This window comes from Ambystoma mexicanum, chromosome 1q, assembly GCF_040938575.1.
Source record: "Ambystoma mexicanum isolate Mex_15411 chromosome 1q, UKY_AmexF1_1, whole genome shotgun sequence".
Taxonomy (NCBI): domain Eukaryota; kingdom Metazoa; phylum Chordata; class Amphibia; order Caudata; family Ambystomatidae; genus Ambystoma; species Ambystoma mexicanum.
The window spans coordinates 1,296,325,988-1,296,344,321 of record NC_090922.1 but is presented as its reverse complement, the minus strand read 5'-3'; the positions used below and the strand labels follow the sequence as shown (position 1 = coordinate 1,296,344,321).

At 45.5% G+C, this 18,334-nt stretch overlaps 1 protein-coding gene across 1 annotated transcript in view; it reads right to left on the bottom strand.

The window, feature by feature from the left end:
* The window catches only part of TTC22 (tetratricopeptide repeat domain 22), a 304,817-nt gene that overhangs the window by 140,745 nt on the left and 145,738 nt on the right, over positions 1-18,334 (bottom strand). The window lies entirely within an intron of this gene.

Here is an 18,334-nt window from a genome sequence, read left to right as displayed (position 1 = left end):
TGAAGAGCTGTCACTGAAGACCGTAATGCTAACCTGTTCTTTCTTGTCTTTATAGGTGTTGCTGAAGACTGGATTCAGAATGGTAAGCCTTTTTCCTTAGGCCCAGGATCAGATGCAGAAGACACGATGAGCGTTCTGCTGCTGAGGATGCAGAATAACGCAAAGCAAGATTCATCCATCGGGTGTGGTTTAAATAGCCTCCTGTAGTGCTTAGATGTCTCCTTCCACAGCCACGCCTAAGAAAAGAGTTCCTGCTTTCCAGAAGAGTTCCAGTGTTCTGAATCTAGGGAGTGGCTCCTGCCCCACCCAACAGGAAAAGTAGTTCCAAACAGAAGAGGATCAGAGACTCAACTGGCAGGCAAGTAAGCAGCATGGTCTGCTGCAGGTAAGTCCACCCAAGCATTATGAGCCCGGCGCTTCCAGCGCTGGGACTGGGCATATTTATGAGCCTGGAGCCACTGGCACCAGGACTGGGTCCAAAAGGTCCCAATTGGGACTGGTTGGCACTCGGAACCTGGGTTATGGATCTGCTTCCAAGGGAGTTGGGAAAACCCTGACCTTTTGGAAGCAGAGATCATGACAAGGGCGTCCATCATTAAAATGATTGTCCTCCCCAGGTTCCTCTACGGATTCCAAAACTTACAGTACTACTTTAAAGCCCCCTTCTTTCGCTTACTAAAGACGATATTCAGAGATTTCCTATGGGGTAAAGGCAGACACAAGATGGCGCTAACCACACTAACCCTCCCATACAGGCAGGGTGGCATTCAACTCCCTGACCTGGAAAAATATTATCTAGCAGCCCAGCTCATCTTTGTAGCCAAATGGTTGGCTGACGACGCCACCTCTGAAACAGCATTACTACAGCACCCAGTCACCCCAATCCGACTGAAGGAACTCATTTGGGCACCCCAACACCTTCTGAGTGAAGCACCCCTAATAGTTACCCTTGGGAAGGCAGATATGGCACAGGGCAAGGTCACTTCTCCACCTGGAACACACATATGCCCCGGATATCCCGTTGCTCTCAGACCTATGTAGACCAGCGTCGACTTGGTGACCATCAGGCACTGGGAAAGGAGGGGGTATATACGTGGGGTGACTTATACTGTGAGGGCTCCTTGCGTGACTTCTCTTCCCTGCAATCTGAAGATGGCATACCTAGCGGCCAATTCCTGTGGTATCAGAGGACTCGGAAACTGGCACAAGCCAAATGGGATACATGGCCTGAGGAACCCGAGGCCAACCCCTTCGTAACACTATTGTACAACTTGGGAGAGGGCTGGAGACCGGTATCCCGGATATACAGCCATTTGATGGACAGGCCTATTCCCCGCAGCCCTGAACTAAAACTTAAATGGGACAAAGACATGGGGAGCGAAATGACCGAAAGGGAATGGGAAAGATCCCTGGCGTTCCCCAAAGAGGTATCCAGAAACTCCGGATTTAGATTAATCCAACTGAATGTGCTATACCGCACCTACCTAACTCCATATAGACTGATTAAGTTCAGTAAAAATCAGACCATAACTGCTCCTGGTGCAGCAGAGACAAAGTGGATCTCCTACACATGTTCTGGGAATGCACCAGGGTTCGGCGGCTTTGGGCCAAGGTGGAACAAACCTGCAGGAAGGCAGGCATGTCCAGATATGAATGGACCTCCAGTGAATGCCGCTTGGGAACCTACCCCAGACTCGCCAAGATCAAACACACTGTGAAACTTATGGACATGGTGTGCATCCTAACCAAGAGGACCATTGCAATGGCATGGAAACGACCAGGTGGCCCACAATTCCAAGCATGGTATGGAGAGTTGGAGCGCTGGGTGGGGGCAGAAACTTTGGCCTGGGAAAGCAGCGTTGCTAAATCCCCCGAAGATACGAGTCAGACACTAGACGCTTGGAAAGCCCTGACGTGGGCAATGTTCCACCCTTCCGATGATGAGAAGCCTCCTTGAATGCACTACCATCTAACTTGCCAACCCAGGGATACTTAAACAAGCAGCTGCCTAAATCAGAACTGAACCCCCACTCCCATGCTCCTTTCCCCTCCCTTACCCTTTCCGCCCCATCCCTGATGATTTTCCCACTCTGAACTGCTCGTCAAATCTTATGGAGACAGTCACCGTTATCGTTAATTGTTTGTTAATGTTGGTTTGTCGTTTACTTCTCACTCAAACTATACTATGCCGCAGTTACGACAAACTGCTGTTGTACTCATAACAAATGCCAATAAAGAAATGTCCTGTGTTTTAGTGGTGAAGTGAGAAGCCAGTGCTGTGTAGATGACAGAGGCCCTGGGAAGGAACAGGATAGGTGGAGACTGCAGCAGGAGTGGCAAGCTCCTTGCAGATTTTGAAGAGTTCGGCCATGTTGTTAGAGGCCGCACAGACACAGAAACGTGTTTGGATGGAAGATCTATTTCTTGGACAGGACAGATAATCTGTATTGCCTTTGGAGCAGGCGGCAGGCCAGCTTGTCAGAGGATATGCCTAATGCCCTCCACTTCTTCTCAGCCACCCTACACTTGCGTTGTAGGGTGTTGAAGTCAGAATCATATCAAGAGTTGCACTTGGAGGTAGACTTCAAACGGATCCTCATGACAGCAGGAAGGACATCAAGAGTGTTACAGATAGAGAGATTACGGTTAGTGTATGACAGAAGCTGCGTGCTGGTGGGTGGCCGTGCCTGAGGCTATCTTCAATTGACGAGGAGTGCAATGTGTTTCCTGGCTGGTTTCTTGTTTTTGTAGATGTGGCACAGATTATGTCATGTGATCTGCTGGAGTAGTTTATTCCCTCTGCCTCGCAGTACATTTAATGAAGGGTTCAATTCTGCCTCAGCCTATCTTGCTGGGGGTTAAATAACCCAACGTTTCAAAATGGGTTTGTCAATATGCAGGGGGAGGTGGCATAGCCAGGTCTTGAGGGCCTTCTGGAAGGTGATCCGCTAAGGGGCGGAAGCTAAGGGGAATTGCGTTCCAGATTGTGGGAGCTTGCTCGGAGAAGGACAGCCCAAACCTTGTTGATTTGAAGGGAGGGATGACCAGGAGGAGTACAGTGCCTGATTGCAAATTTCTAGTAGGCTGGTAAGGGGTGAGCTTGTGTTGAAGATATTTTGGGTCTTTCTTTTGCAGTGAACGGTAGGTGACGCACATGGCTTTGAAAGTGGGCCGTCACCCAACAGAGAGCCAGTGGAAGACACACAGGGTGGGTGGGTTATGCTCTCTGAGGCCAAGGGATCGAATGAGCCTAGCGGCAGTATTTTGGACCTGCTGGAGCTTTCGGAGTTGATATGCAGGGTCACCCAGGCAGGCGCTAGAAGACGATAGACATGATTGCTGTCACTCTGCAAGGGTAGGAGAGGTAAGGGAAGATGGGTCTGAGAATGCACAGGTGTAGATAGCAAGATTTAAATACAGAGTTGATGTGGTGTGAAAAGTATCCAGAGAAAATGTTGCAAGCAAAAATTCAGTCACTGAAAAAGTCATGGTGAAAATACCTCTGAATGAAAAAGTTGCCAAGCAAAATGTTGTCAAAAAATGCAGCGAAAAGTAGCTAGAAATGTAGTGATGCTAGGCTAATTGTTAGGGGTAAGGTTTTGTAGTCTTGGAATGGCCTTGTTTAGGGTTAGGATAGGGGTTAGGGTAAGGATAGAGTTTAGGGTTAGAGTAAAGATTTTGGTTAGAATTAGGGTAGGAGTTAGGGCCAGACTGGATGCTGCATGGCTGGTGATGTTAGGGTTTAGTTAGTCATTAGAGTAGATTTAGTTTCAGGGTAAGTGTCAGGGTAGGGCTTATGGTAAGGCTATAGCTAATAGAGTAATGGCTTGAGTATGTTTTAGAGAAAGGGATAGGGAAGTTGTTAAGGGGTGGTGATGTTGGCATAGGATAGGGGTTAGGATAAACCTAGTTTTTCGAGCAATGTAAGTATGAGGATATGTGTCAGAGTTGCAGTTAGGGTAAGGCTAAGGTTTAGATAGGATTAGAGCAAGGATTTGAGTTAGGGCAAGGGCTATGACATTTGTGGTGAGCTGATGAAGCGGCTGGAGTTAGGTTCGCTGTTCATTTTCCATTGATTTTGTATTGAGTAAACTGCAAATAAAATGCTTAAGCACGCTGAAGGGTTTGTGTTCTGCTAGAGTTCACGGTACTTATTAGTTAGGGGAAGGTTTAGGAACGGAGTTAGGGTCATTTTGGAGGTTTTATTAAAGGTTTGGGTAATTGTTAGGCTTACAGTGTCATACTTTTGTGAATCTAAAATAGCTTGTTGGCAACCTTATTACTGGCAACATTTTCACACTTTGCATTGATTTAATTGAATGACTACATTTCTTAAAACAAGTTGTTGCTGGCTACATTTTTACATTAATACATTTTCCTGGGGACATTTTCACATAGAACCATGTGAAAGTGTCGGATCTGGTCCATGGTACATCCCAGGTTCTTCACTGAGTTGGATACAGCGGGAGAAGGGCCTATGGTGGATGGCTAAGGCGTGGGTTAGGGGAAGAGTGATCATGATTTCTGTTTTTCCGGGGTTGAAGAGGAAGTGTTTAGCCATCATCCAGTGGTTGAATTCTGACAGGCATGATGCAAGGCTGGGATGGGGATAGAAGAGGTCTTAGGCATCTGGGTGTCGTCGGCATACTTGCAGCAGGTTAGGCCATGTGAGCGAATGAGAGCACGAAGGGGACTCAGGTAGTGTTTGAAGAGCAGGGGGGCTAGGCAGGTGCCTGTGGTACCCCGTTGGTGACAGGGCAGGGGGTAGAGTGGAAGGGAGAAGGGAGGAATGAAGGTGATTTGTGACTGAAAGGCCGCCTAGTGCTCAAGGAGGATAGTGCTGCACAGCCTTCTGAGACTTTGGTTCTTTTGAGGTCATCCCAGATGGACACTAGGGACGATTCAGTTCCTTGAAGGGGTCTGAAGCCGGACTGGGTGGGGTCGAGGAGGAGGTTGGATTCGGTGAAGATGCAAAGCTGGGAGTAGGCTGTTCGGTCAATAAGTTTGGCAATGAAGCAGTTGTTATATATATGTCTGTAATTGGCCTGGAAGGAGGAGTCAAAGGAGGGATATTTGAGCAGGGGCTTGATGTGCGATGACTTGAATGCTGCTGAGAATATGCCTGAGGTGAGGTAAAGGTTAATGATGGATCTCGCGATGCTGCCTGCACATGTTGAGGAAAGCATATCTTTAAGGAGGCCATGGGTCTACCGTGGATCTGGATGGGTGGCGGCTGGCAAGTAGCTTCAGAGAATTTGGGTCAGTGGATGGAGGAGGAGGTAGGGCAGGCGGGGGCAGGTTATGTGTGGTCAGACAAGAGTGCAGGCGATCGTGGAGGGAGCGCTGCCAGTTTAGCACCTAGGGTCTGGTTTCTTTCCAAAGAGAGGGACTGATGATAAATTTCACTAGGAAGATATTCACAGTCCTTGTAGCAGGCTTGTTCCAGAGAGTGTGAGATGGTGAGGTGTAATTTGTGGAGGATGTCGATCCTGCCTGCTCTGCCGGTTCTGTTGTGCATGATTACTGTGTAGCCTGGGGAAATGCCTCGTGTGATAGATCGGAAGTCATCAGAGAACCAGGTTTCTGTGATGAAAAGGATGTCTGAGATTTCAGAGAAAATTAAGTTGTAAACGTGTCGGTTATTGGCGACAGATCTGGTGTTAAATAGGATGCATGAAATTAGATTAGATGGACAGAGGTTGTTGGCCACCGGAGAGAGGTGGTGAGACGAGGAGTGTGGAGGATGATAAGAGGGGTGACACTGTTTAGGGGAAGGAGAGGTGTCTCTGTTGTGGGGAGGCTAAGAGCAATGTGAGAAGAGTGCTTGTGATGTGCGTTTCCTTGGGGTTGAGGGTCTGGTTTGGTGGAGTGGAGTGGATGGTGTGTGTGGTGAGGGGGAAATGCAGAGGATACCCTCATCAGACGTGTGGAGTCAGAAGTGAAAAGGGGGGCTGGATTGGATGGTGAGCAGTGACTAGGGTCACCAAGAGGGGTTGTAGATGAGTGGAGGCAGACAGGAATGAAGGGTATAAGGTTGGAGATGAGGTCAGGTTGCTGATTTTCAAAGGAATGTCAAAGATGTCTGAATGGGGTCCGTGCCAGGGGTGTTGGAGGATGAGTTGAAAGAGATTTAGCTAATTTGAAGGTGGTCATAATGGTGTAAGTGAGAGGTGTAGGCAGGGAGCTGGGGGGAGATAGTGTGAAGTGTGCAGAGACGAGCCGGTCCAGGTGTTGCAGATTCTGTGTTTTAGAGTATTCTTGGATGCCCGTGGTGTGTGTGTGAGGGTCGGAGGGGCATCCGAGAGAGGGGTATTGGCGAGGGTAGTCCGAGCATTGATTAAGGATGCAAAGACCTTGATGGGTTGGGGTTCGGAGGGCAGGGAGTTGGCAAGGGTGGGTGTGGGCAGGCTAGGAAGATATGGGGGTGGTCTGTGATGGAGGTGTCTGGGGGATGGGTAGGGATGGAGTATTCCCCCCGAGGGTAGGACAAGTAGAGGGTGTGGAGGAAGGAGAGGGAGTGGGCAGAGAGAGGGGTTGACCAGGATTCTGGTGTGGCATAGTGCCCCTCCAATCTTGGAGTTGCTTGGCATGATCGATAATTTGCTGACTCTGCTCTGGTGCTAGATTTACGATTATGGGTCTGCAGATTATCAGCACACTCAAGGCAGCTAGATTGAAGATGGTGGTAGGATTCAAAGCGGGGCTGGATTCAAAATAGTAGCTTCATAAAAAATGCAGCTAGCTTAAGGCAGTGGCAGTATTCAGGGGACAGCTTGATTCAAGGCGGTGACTACACTCACAACATTAGCAATATTCAAAGCGCAGCTATATTTAAAACAATGGGCACATTAAAAATGCACCTAGATTTAACACAGTGGTAAGATTTAAGATATTTAAGAATGCTGCACTTGCTGTGCACCCAATTCGTCGTTCCTTACCTGATTGTTGCAGTAGATTTGGAGTATTGTCCTGGCTGGGGCAGCCAGAGCAAACAGGCAAACAGACGATGGAAGTGCTCACAGAGGTGCCCTTTGCTATGGCCCTTCACCGGCTTCCCGGGCAAGGCTGGCCTGGGACTCACTGTTAAGAGTACTTCCTCATTCTTGGCCAATCAGGCAGGGGCGGGGAGTGTGTGGGGAGGGGAGGAGGGCAGGGGTGAGGAACGGAAAGGTGAGGGAATGCCAACAGAGTGTGAATGGCACTGAGGCCAAACAGGGATAGCCCTCTTGTAAAGCGGTTTCATTTGGGGCCGCAGAAACATACCCAGGAGCTGGAGGTTGTAGTTCCTCTACAACGAGCGCCGGGTATAAAAGAACACTTCTCATGCAGCGTTGATGTTATAACGCTACTTCCTGGATTCTTGGCTGATCAGGGAGGGTGTGGGCATGTGAAGGGACGGGAGGAGGGCAGGAGGGAAGAGCGAAAAGGTGAGGGAAGGCAGAGAGAGCATGGATGGCAAATGGAGAAGAGGAGAGTAGCTGTGTATCATCTGCATAAAGATGATAGAAAAGACCAAAGGAAGATATAATGGAGGGAAGAGGAATAGTATATAAAGAAAATAGTAGGGGGCCCAGAACAGATCTGTGGGGCACGCTGTAAGAAAGAGGGAGAGTCGGGGAGGAGTGCCCAGCCCAGGTGACCGAGTAAGAGCAGTTAGAAAGATAAGAACAAAACTAGTCAAGCACAGAGGATTGGACTCCGACATGACTACGCGTAGAAAGAAGCATAGAGTGGTTGACTGTATCGAACGCTACCAATAGGTCACAAAGAACAAGGAGAGAAGAATGTTTCTAATAGTTTGCAGAGAGAAGGGTGGGTAAGGAAGGCATGGTATCAAAGTAAGACAGACATACGTGATCACAGTTCAAGGATGTTTATTAAACTGTAAAAATGGGTGAGATAAATGCCTAATCTAAACCTACATCTTAAATGGGAGCAAGCTACGTCCATCAAATAACAATAATAATACAGTCCTAGTGGAGTCTAGTCAAATACAAAGGGTGACTGTACAAAGGGTTTTGACTCGACCCTTGTATGGCCTGATCTGGGGCCTCTTGGTTCTTGTAGTTTGAAGGAATGGAAGAGTCAAGAGAGGGTTTATGAGGATAGGGAGAATAGAAGCGTGTTTAAGCATAGAGGAAAGGGTGGCAGAATGGAGAGAGAGGAGTTAAACAAAGCAGTGAGGAACGGGACGAGAGAAGAATAAACCAGCGGAACGAGAGAAGAAGGAAGAGGGTTACTGGGCGCAGCAGTAGGATGGGCAGCAGGAAGGAAAAGAAGGATATTAGAGTCAGAGAGAGGAGAGAAAGAGTTCATAAGTACTTGAGGAGAGGAGGGAGTAGGACAAAAATTCCCAGATGAAGGGGAGATGGAGGAGCGAAGAAGAGAGATTTTGGAAGAAAAGTAATTAGCAAAATCAGAACCTGAAAGGCAGAGAGTGAAGCTGGGTCAGAAGGAGGTGACAGAATACGGTTAAGATTAAGTAAAGGCCAGCGAGGATGAGATGAAAAGGATGTAAATAGAATAAGTTTGTTTAGTGGAAAGAAGTATAGTCATAGAGAGAATGGAGGGAAGACAGAAGATGAAGGTCAGTAGGTAAAGAAGAAAAGATATTGATAGTGGAGAGAAGAGAGTGCTGCAGAAAAAGGAGAGATTTAAAAAGAGGCAAGATCACAGTAAAGAAAAGTTGAAGAGGAGGGGCGGGGGGGAGAGGAGGTGGAAGAATGAATGAAAATGCAAGAAGAGAATGATCAGAAGAGTAAGTGGGAGAGCAGATACAGAGGAAGAAATAGGAATAAAAGAGATAATGAGATTAAGATATGAGCCAGAGCAGGGAGAAGGAAGGAGGTAGGCAGTTGAAAAAAGTACAAAAGATTCAAGATTAGGTAATAGAGGAACGGAGGAGTGAGATGTGGACAAATGGAGATTAAAGTCACCAAGAAGAAAGGGCGAGTTAAGAGGAAGAAGAGAGAACAGAAGAGCATCAAGATCATCTCAAAAGGAGGAAACAGGGGCTGGGTGTGGTAGATAACCAAAATGTTAAGTGGAAAGGCATGGAGAAGAAGGAAAGATATTATTCAAATTAATAAAATGAAGGGTGGCTTGAAGAGTCAGAGTCAGGGAGAGCAGAAGAGTGAGAGAGACTACCAGCCCCATCACTATGGCCTGAAAGACGGGGGGAGTGAACGAACAAGGAAGACGAGGAGGAAAGAGCAGCAGGAAAGGCAATATTATTGGATGAAATCCAGGTTTCGGCAATACACAGGAAGTGAAGCTGAAACCGAGAAAAAATGTCCAACACGGAATGCCCTTTGTTGTTAAGGGAACGTGCATTCCAAAGGGCAACAATCTTAGAAAGGTCTGCAACAGGATGGTAAATGAGAATGTCCAAGTTGCAATAGGGAGTGGAATTGTGAAAAATAAGAGGGAACGCCCGTAGCAGGCATAGAACAAAGTTAAGAGGTAGCGTGAGGTAAGCAAGAGCAGGAAAATATGGTATAAGAATTAGTAAAAATTCATTAAGATGGGAATGGAAAAGAAGAGCTTCTAAGGTAACAGGTGCAGGGAGTGGCGGAAGTCCGGACTAAAGAAAGAAATAACAGGATATTCGTAAAGTAATGAAGACATGAATAGTAGTACAGTAGAGAGACTTATCATGTTGAAAAGAGATATAGGAAAGCTGCTGTCCGCTGCCGGACAGCTGCAGACAGCATAGTCCTTTGCCGGACTTGGTCGAACTTTGCCCGGGGATTTGCCCGGGAGCGGATGATAACAACTTCCATTCCAGAGGGGAGGTATGGCCAGCTCCAGGAGTAGAATGAGGAAAGAGGAGAGCCCACGGGAGCTGAGCCGAGCAGTGCTGCAGCAATGAAGTGGCTAGGAGACACAGGAGTAGCAGGTAAGATTGCATTCTAGTTCTGCTACGTTTGTGTAGCTGGCAGCAAGGTGGAAAGCCAGCAGACAAAGGGCTCAGTGTAAGCGGGAGAGTATGACACCAGGGCCAAGCCAGAACCCACCACACTTATCCAGGCTGTGCAGCACATGACTTTTACAGACTTCGCCCAGGGCTTTGCCACAAAACCTATGTCCCCAATCTTAACTACTGCTTAAGCCTACTCCTTGGCCTCCCACCGACCACTTCCTCCCTCTAGACAAAGTCATAAACTTTGCTACCCATGTTTTTATAACCTATCCAAATCCCTCGCACTTCTACCTACTTAATACATGCTGGTTGGCTCTATGCACAACCACTCCCTTTTCAGGTTCCTTCTTCTGGGCTACAAAGCTGTCAATGGTCTTGCTCCTCAGTAACTGACTGATCGCATCTCCTCCCCTTTCCTAAGCTCCTCCTCTAAACTTAACCTCAATGACCCATGACTTATCTGTGCCTCCTCTCACTTCCACTTCAATGCTCAACTTAAACTTCACTTTCTAGCTAGATGTGAGTTCCCCTTTCTCTCTTACTCATCCACCTTAATTAACCCTACTGCCCCATCGATTGATACTTAACAATGTAATTATGTATATTTATATAGTACTCATCTTTCGTTTGAAGCAATTCCCATCTTAGGTAAGTGTTACCTTTATATGTCACCTGTTTCTTTTATACTTTTTTATTTCTGTTTGTTTATTTTGTTGCTGGTCTATGTCACACTTTTTGTAAACCCCCATAAACGGACTCTCCGCTTGTTATCATCTTTGTGCTATTGTACAAGCACCCTTCAGGCGGAACACCTCCGCCATCAGTAAATGCATTAGTGTAAGTCATCTCTGATCGAAATTGACAACCATGTTCTTTAAATAAATACAATTCTAATTTTCAATTTGTCGTAGGGCTCCATTTGGATTTTTCTTTTTGTAAATACTGAAAGAGACTAGAATGTGTTCTCTGTAATGTTTTGACTTAGATGAGCCTTGGGTCACATCATTTATCTATGTCAAAAGTAAGGAGATCCCCCCGAGGACCTTTGCTTGCAAGGGGGCAGAAAGACTACAAGCTCACATTTGCAGCCTCATTGGAAAGTCTATCATATTCACCCAAGAGTTCCAAATTGTAAAGTTTTAAGGTGCAGATAAAAAAAGAATGACGTTCCACTAGAGAAAATGATCCTCCCTTCCCCTATGCTTCCTTCTGGTCTTTCACTGTCTATCCGGCACCTTTGGATAAAGATCAACAATGTTACACTGCTCAAATAACTGGGTGGAGCGTTTCACTTTCCTTCCAATATTTTACTTTTCGGTTTAAAGGGGGATGACCTCTCCCTTGAGTTTTCTCCACTTGTACTTTCACAGTTTGTAAGTTTGTTTCTATCCCTGGGCACTTTCTACTTCACTTAGCACAGTTCAGATTTCTACTCCTAGCATTTCACTTCACTGTTACTTCCACAGCTTATAAGAAAAATCCTTCTTTCCCTTGATACATTCTACTTCCCTTATCACAGTTCAAGTTTGTTCAAGGGGGATGAGTCTTCCCTTGAGCTTCCTTTAAATACACAATTGTCTTAAATGTTCAGTTTCTAACACTTAATTAGCCTCTTTACCTCCCTAGTTTACTTTCCTGCCAGGGTAATTGCAACTTTCTCAGTGAACCTTACCATGGGAGATGATTCTTCCCTTTTATATCTGTGTGTCACTGTTTCACAATTTGAAGTTTAATCCCTTCTCACTCTTGCCAGGATGTCACACTATTGTTTCACAAATGCAAGTTTACTTTTCATTCCACTCCTGGTTTGCTCTCCTGCCAGTATATCACATTACTGTTTTGCTTTATCTTCCTGCATGTGTGTGAGTCACAGACTCACTGGTTGCTTGGTTCACTAACCTGCCAGGGCTTATCTGTTCTCCAATCACTCTCTCTTTCATCCATGTAATAATGTGTTTGCAAAATAGTGTGACCAATCCTTTTTCATAAAAGTTTCTATCTGTTTCAACTTTTCTTTTCAAATATTGGGTCACTGACACTTTTGCAGCAAAGTTTGCATTTACAATAATTCCTCTTCTGAAATATTGGGTCACTGACCCTGTCTTAATATCGCTCACATCCATAACAGTTTCTTTAATGATGTCACTTTGACTCTCATGCTCTTAGTGTGTCACGGCATTCATCTTCAAGCACTCCGGTAACCCATTTGCTTTTCCTGGGATTACTCGCCGGCTTTAGTGTTCCTTTTGCCTCCCCTTCTTCCTTTTCAGTCCACTGACTCAGCGTACACCCCGTTAGCGAGTTAGCCCTCGCTTTGCCTTCTTCTGCTTTGTGCAGCTTCAGCTGCTTAACACCATTCGTGTCATCCTCCGTACGGTTTTTAACAGTCTGTTTGTCTTCAGCCTTCACCTGCTCCAACCACCATCAGAACAAGTTACCAACAGTTTCAGTCTCTGCCTCTCTCTCTCTCATTCTAGTCAGCTGTATCATCATATCAGCTTTAAACTGCCCGGCATTGCTCAACATTTTCCAAAGACTAGAACGCAGCGTTGGCTTCCCGCTTCTGGTCATCTTCATTGCTCTATCCCTCTTCTCAGTACTAAAAAGGGGGTGGGGTAAATAAGGTTGTTGGCTGAGAAAACCCGTAGATTCTTTGACTACATCCCAATAACCCATGTAGGTATGTTGCAGGGGCACATGAGTGTCATTGGGAGCTGTGGCTTCAAGACTATTTTGATCCAGTGACTGTCTGCCTCTATGGAGTTTGTCTGCCCCTATGTGGTCTTCCTGCAGATAGCCACCCCCACAGTAAGAGTCAGGTAGCTTCTGCCTTTCCCTGGCCACGTAAAGAAGTTTACCACCAGAGAATCAGTGATGATATTGCTAGAGTGAAAGGTGAAATGGGTTACTGCGGTCCTCACATTTGAATTAACTGTAGGAGGGGGTAGAGCCTACAATGATTCCTTATGGGAATTCAGGATGAACATACACGACCTTAGCAATTAAGGGGTAAAGCCACCCTTCCACTGAACTTTAAGTTCTTACTTCCCATAAGCCTTAGCAGGTTAAAGTTATGTCTGTGTTTCCACAGTGCACCTTTCCCACATCTGCCTACTCGCAAATGCTTGTTTTGTTCCACAGGGCCGTTTCCATCATATGCAACTGCTAACATGAAGGTTTTTTCCCTCATGGGGTGTAATGTATCGTTTGAGAGAGAGAGAGAGAGAGATAGAGAGAGAGAGAGAGAGAGAGAGAGAGAGAGAGAGGGTGGCATTGGGGGATAGTGAAATAGGACCCATGTACAAATGGCCTGGGGTGGGAGTGCAGGGTTGCAAGGATGTTTTGACTTGTATGGTTTACACCCGCCTAACCGACTTCCCTCTAAGATCTCCTATCACCTTAACACTACACACACAAACCCCCCACAGATGGCAACCACAGGCCAAGCCGTTAGCACATTACAAACTAACTGAGCAACAGCTAAGCTCTCCCCTTTAGCCCCGTCACATGATTCCACATTAACAGCTAACCAGACCCAAAGGATCTATCAGATCTTGGGCTCTTTCCTATGAATAACACACACCCACGTTTCTTCCACCAAACCTATAGAAATTATTGGCACTCAGAATCCCGTTACTTCCGACCTGCACCCATCAACACTACAGGTTTTGCATCTGTCCTTGCCACTGTTACAATAATGAAACCCTTCCCCCTTTTTTCTTACGGAGCCAAGTACAGAGAAATCATCAATAGTGGAAGACGGGCAATACACAAGACCACTTACATCACATTATATTACATCAGAAGAAATGTATTTATTTTATAGGAATGTGGCCTTGAAAAAGCACAGTAGTATGAAACATGTGTTGGACAACACAGTTACAATTGGATCATCAATGGTGGTGGATATGAACAACCCCACAATTATGGATTATAAACCATGAACATTTAAATCTGGACTACTGAGACAATCAATATAAAGGCCTTACAATCTATGTGTATTTTTGTCTAGTGTGCTGCATTATTTTTTAAAGAAGATTTCTAATCCTAGTTGGCATTGCTGGCTGGTTATATCCTTGGCACAAGCTGCTTCAGCTTCAGCTGATGCATGTGGCATCAGTACTGCAATTTGTTTGCACAATCGGCAAATGTAGCTTAAGGCAGCAAGGCTATTATGTATAATATTATTTTACATTCTATGAAAAACTAGTCCAGAGCGACCGAGTGAAAGGCTTACCTCGCATTAGCTGAGCTTTCACAATGCTTTATCCATAGGTTCACAGCCTGAAGCCAAATAGATCCCTTGAAGTACACTTTGGGCCATCTTATATCTTAGCTCAGAGACAAAATCCCAATTAACATTTAAAGCAAAGGAGGTAGAACAAAGTCAAAATGAGTCAATACTGTACTAGCTGTGCAGCGTGGAACATTCTTTAGGGAAAGTGTGAGTCTCACAGATTGTAAATCTGGTTTGGAAGACTGGGAGGCAGCTACTGAGCATGGCAAGCATGATTGGGGCAGGTCAGACATAGGTCTGTGGAAAAAAGGGTTTTTCGTTTAGGTCGCAATGATTGACGGCAATATCTGAGGTACGTGAATCCATGTAAATAACATTCTTTCAGGTGAATCCCAGTTGAGTACAAGCTTTGGAAACTGGGATTTGAAATTACAATTTCTCACTCCTGCTGGTCAGGGGTGTTCTCAGGTGCAGTAGTTCATGGGTCCACTGCAGTTCTTTTGTAACCTTCTGTCAAAGCTGTTGGTGTGAACTGGATAGACTTCGGAGGAGAGAAGATAAACGCTGGTGTAGTTACAACTGCACCTTTTCCAATTTGGCTCTTACTCTTTTGGGAGCTCACACACGTCCACATTTTTTCAGTGATGGCTGCCAGATGACTAGTCCCCGCCGAGGGACAATAATGAATTAGCGCTGTCAATGCTGTGCCACAATTGCAACGGCTGTGTCAAGAAACTCAAAGCTGGGGAACTGTACTGTATGGTGGCAAGATGCTCTCTGTCTACTGTCTCCAAATAGTTATTTTTGTGAGCCGGAGGTTCTGATTTCCCATCCTAGGACAAGGAATGGAGCAGCAACTGCCTGGGCTCTTTCCATGGCTTCATTGCACTTCCCTTCCACTGGGCAATAGCCTGGACACAAATGGATGTCATCTCACTTGTGGTATGCCTTATCCATATATGGAACACATTGCAGGCCTTTCTCTGACGTGCGAAGGATGGACTTTCATATAACCCTGAATGTCATTAAGCAGAATATGAGCTTGGGGTCTCCTCTGCCCATGGTTTTGGTTGCTATATAGGGAGAAAGGAAATGTGAACAAGATACACAGAGTGGGGGAGGAAAACTCAAAGAGAAGAAAGGATCATATTTATTCTCCCCAAAATGTAGATGGGAGCGGAACTGTGGTTCGATTATCCCACACAGTTCTCACATTCCAATCATGCAGGGATGGAAACACTGCAGAGAACTGAGTGTACTACCTCTAGAATTAATGCAAAGTTGAAGAGTTTAAACAAGACGATCCTTAAAATAGAGATGAAAAGGATGTCAAAGACAATAAATTGATGATGATGCAAATCAAGTCCATTGAGGGTGCAGGGAACTTCAAGCAGATGAGGTTCATGAATAGTTCCCTGGTGGCAAATAGAACGATCTTGGTGGTACAGGTGGAAATGCTGGAAAATGTGTGATATGTAAGGGTTCCTACATGGGGCTGCCGGTGGTGACAGCTACATGTTCCTGGACACCTGGATACAGTGTCAAATGGACCTGGGTTTGGCAGGTCCAGGCTGTAGGTCTTGAGCTCATCCTGATCTGCAGAATTGAGAGCTGAGAGATATGCGCTTTGAAACACCTTGTGTACATGCGCTATATAAATAAACAATACAAATCAAAAATAAAATTTACTCCTGAACTCGAGTAGTTTTTCATCTTTTCAGCTATCAAGTTGACCACAAAGTGAAGAAGGAGAATAATGTTCTGTAATAGACGTTTTCAGGGGCCAGGCAGCAAAAGGGGAATGTTATTCCCCATGAACCCGAATCTCGGTAACTCTGGGGAAGGTAACACGCATATTCCAAGAACCCAGAAGCTTTATCCATGCTTAAGAAATGGTTGTGAAAGAAAACTTTGTAATAGGAGGCCAGATGCAGAAATGGACAACGACAGACACAGGGATTTGCATGATCTGGGATCCACTGATTTACCGTTTATTATCCAACTATGACAAAGTAATATAAGGTGGCTGTTACTTCTGATTGGTATTAAAAAAGCAGAGTAAAGCAATATCTATGTTATTGTATATCACCAAGCTTTTATACTGGGCCATATCACAATTGGATAGGATTTCCGCCTGCCCGATGAACGGAGTCTTCAAAAGTAATCAAAGGTTTTGAAAATAGCTTGTGTATGATGCTGTTATTGAGTTGGTTGCGTGGTTCCTTCTGTATCTTTGATGTAAAACAACTAAATCCTTATTCACAAAAAAGGTGCTATGAAACTAACAAAAACAAACACAGTGGTAACCAAAGACAGATGCAATATGGAAGCGGGGGCAGTAATTCTTAGTTGGTTTGGTACTTCCTAGAAAGGAGTGTTTTGATTATTGATGCCTGAATCATGCCCTGGGGTGTTATAGGCAGCCATTACAAAATGTAAGTATGCCCAACCTGTTAGCGTAGGATTTTATTGGAAATATGAAAGATTACACCCAAGGGTTGCAAACTGTTTCACGCTGTATCAAAAGCTTGCCTCACAGCCTGAAATAGGTGTATCCCAATTTCCAATTCGTGTTCATGTGCCAGGTTTCTGTACTAACAAGGAGTGCTTCATTCCATATCCTTAGAAGACCTGTTGGGCAAGGCCAGCACTGCTCCTATGCCCTATTCTCAAAGGAGGCGTAGCTCTATTTTCAATTATCATTCTAGTATCATCATTGCCTGTGGCCTCAAGTATTATCACAATTTTCTGTGTGCAGTTTCGAGGTTTTATTCTTTGTTAATATGCCTCAGATTTTGGTGGACAAATGAGATCAGGTTATGTTTTTATGTAATGGAAGAGGAAAAGTGGACGATTGCCATCTAGGGCAAAGCAACCTCAACCAATACAGTGGGATTAAAGTAGAACCAGGAAAATTCCTTTCACTCACCCTCAGAAACATATTTATAAAGGCAAGGACACGTCACGGTGCTATAAAAGGCAGGGCCAGTATTGGAACCTACAATTGTATCAATGTGGTCTGCATGCAAGCCAAATCACTCTATTGTTTCTTACTCGAAAATAAATGGTGGCAGCGTATTTTAGTATGCAGTAGTTGTTGGGTTCAATTATATTTTCTTTCAATAAGCACCCTTCAGAAACGCAGCTGAACAAAACAGAATTCTCAATTGAATGCAATAGGATATATTATCAAAGCAGTTTCCACTATGCTAACATCATTTATATTGTGTGTATGTGTGCGTGGGCGCGAGGATGACATCCAGCTGCGCTCTTCAGACACATAAAGGCATGACACAAGCTTCCTGTTATTGCATTTCTCTTTTCGATTTATTTCCTCCAACAGAGATAAAAACACTTTGGGCCTCATTACGAATTCGGCAGTAATGGGAAAAAGATACGGTTATGGAATGACTGCCACTTTTTCCATTCTACCAAATTGCAGGTCACATAAACAGGCCGGAATCCCACAGGCAGCAAATCCGCCAGGAGTATTAGCGCTGGAGGAATGAGCACCAATAAACCAATGGAAATTCCTCCAGCGCTAACTCTGCCAGTGGAATTAGCCCCCATAAAGACAGTTGTAAATCCACTGTATTGCAAGATGAAATACCACCAAAAAAACGCAATAATTTCTCCAAAAACACAGAGCAGCTATAAGCATCCAGGTGATGAAATCTGCAAGTGCCAGTAATTGCTACAAAAAGGGTATTATGATGCCTACCCCCGGAGCACCAGGCCAGGCCCAGCACCCCCGGGAGCAGGCATCATGCCCCCGGGTAAAAGCCCAGCGGCCCCTTATAGGGGCTCTTTGGACTCTGTCCTGGGTCCTTTGGCGCCAGGCTCATAAAGGAAGGTGTTTTGGTGCACTTACCTGATGCAGACCATGCTGCAAGATTCAGGCCTCCCTGAGACCTGAAAGGGACTATTTTTTCATTGGGACTATTTTGCCACTCGGGCGTGGCCAGGGAAGGATACTCACCTGGAACTACTTTGGGGGCTATTTAAGCCACGCCCAGACAGTAGCTCACGCTTCGCGTTGTTCTGCATCCAAGCAGCTGAACGCTCACCGTGTCTGCTCCTGCATCTGGTCTCCAGCCACGCCCGCCTCGATCCTGGAAAACCTGTAAGGAAAGAAGAGAAGAGAAAGGTGAAAACCAAGGATTTTATCAAACTTC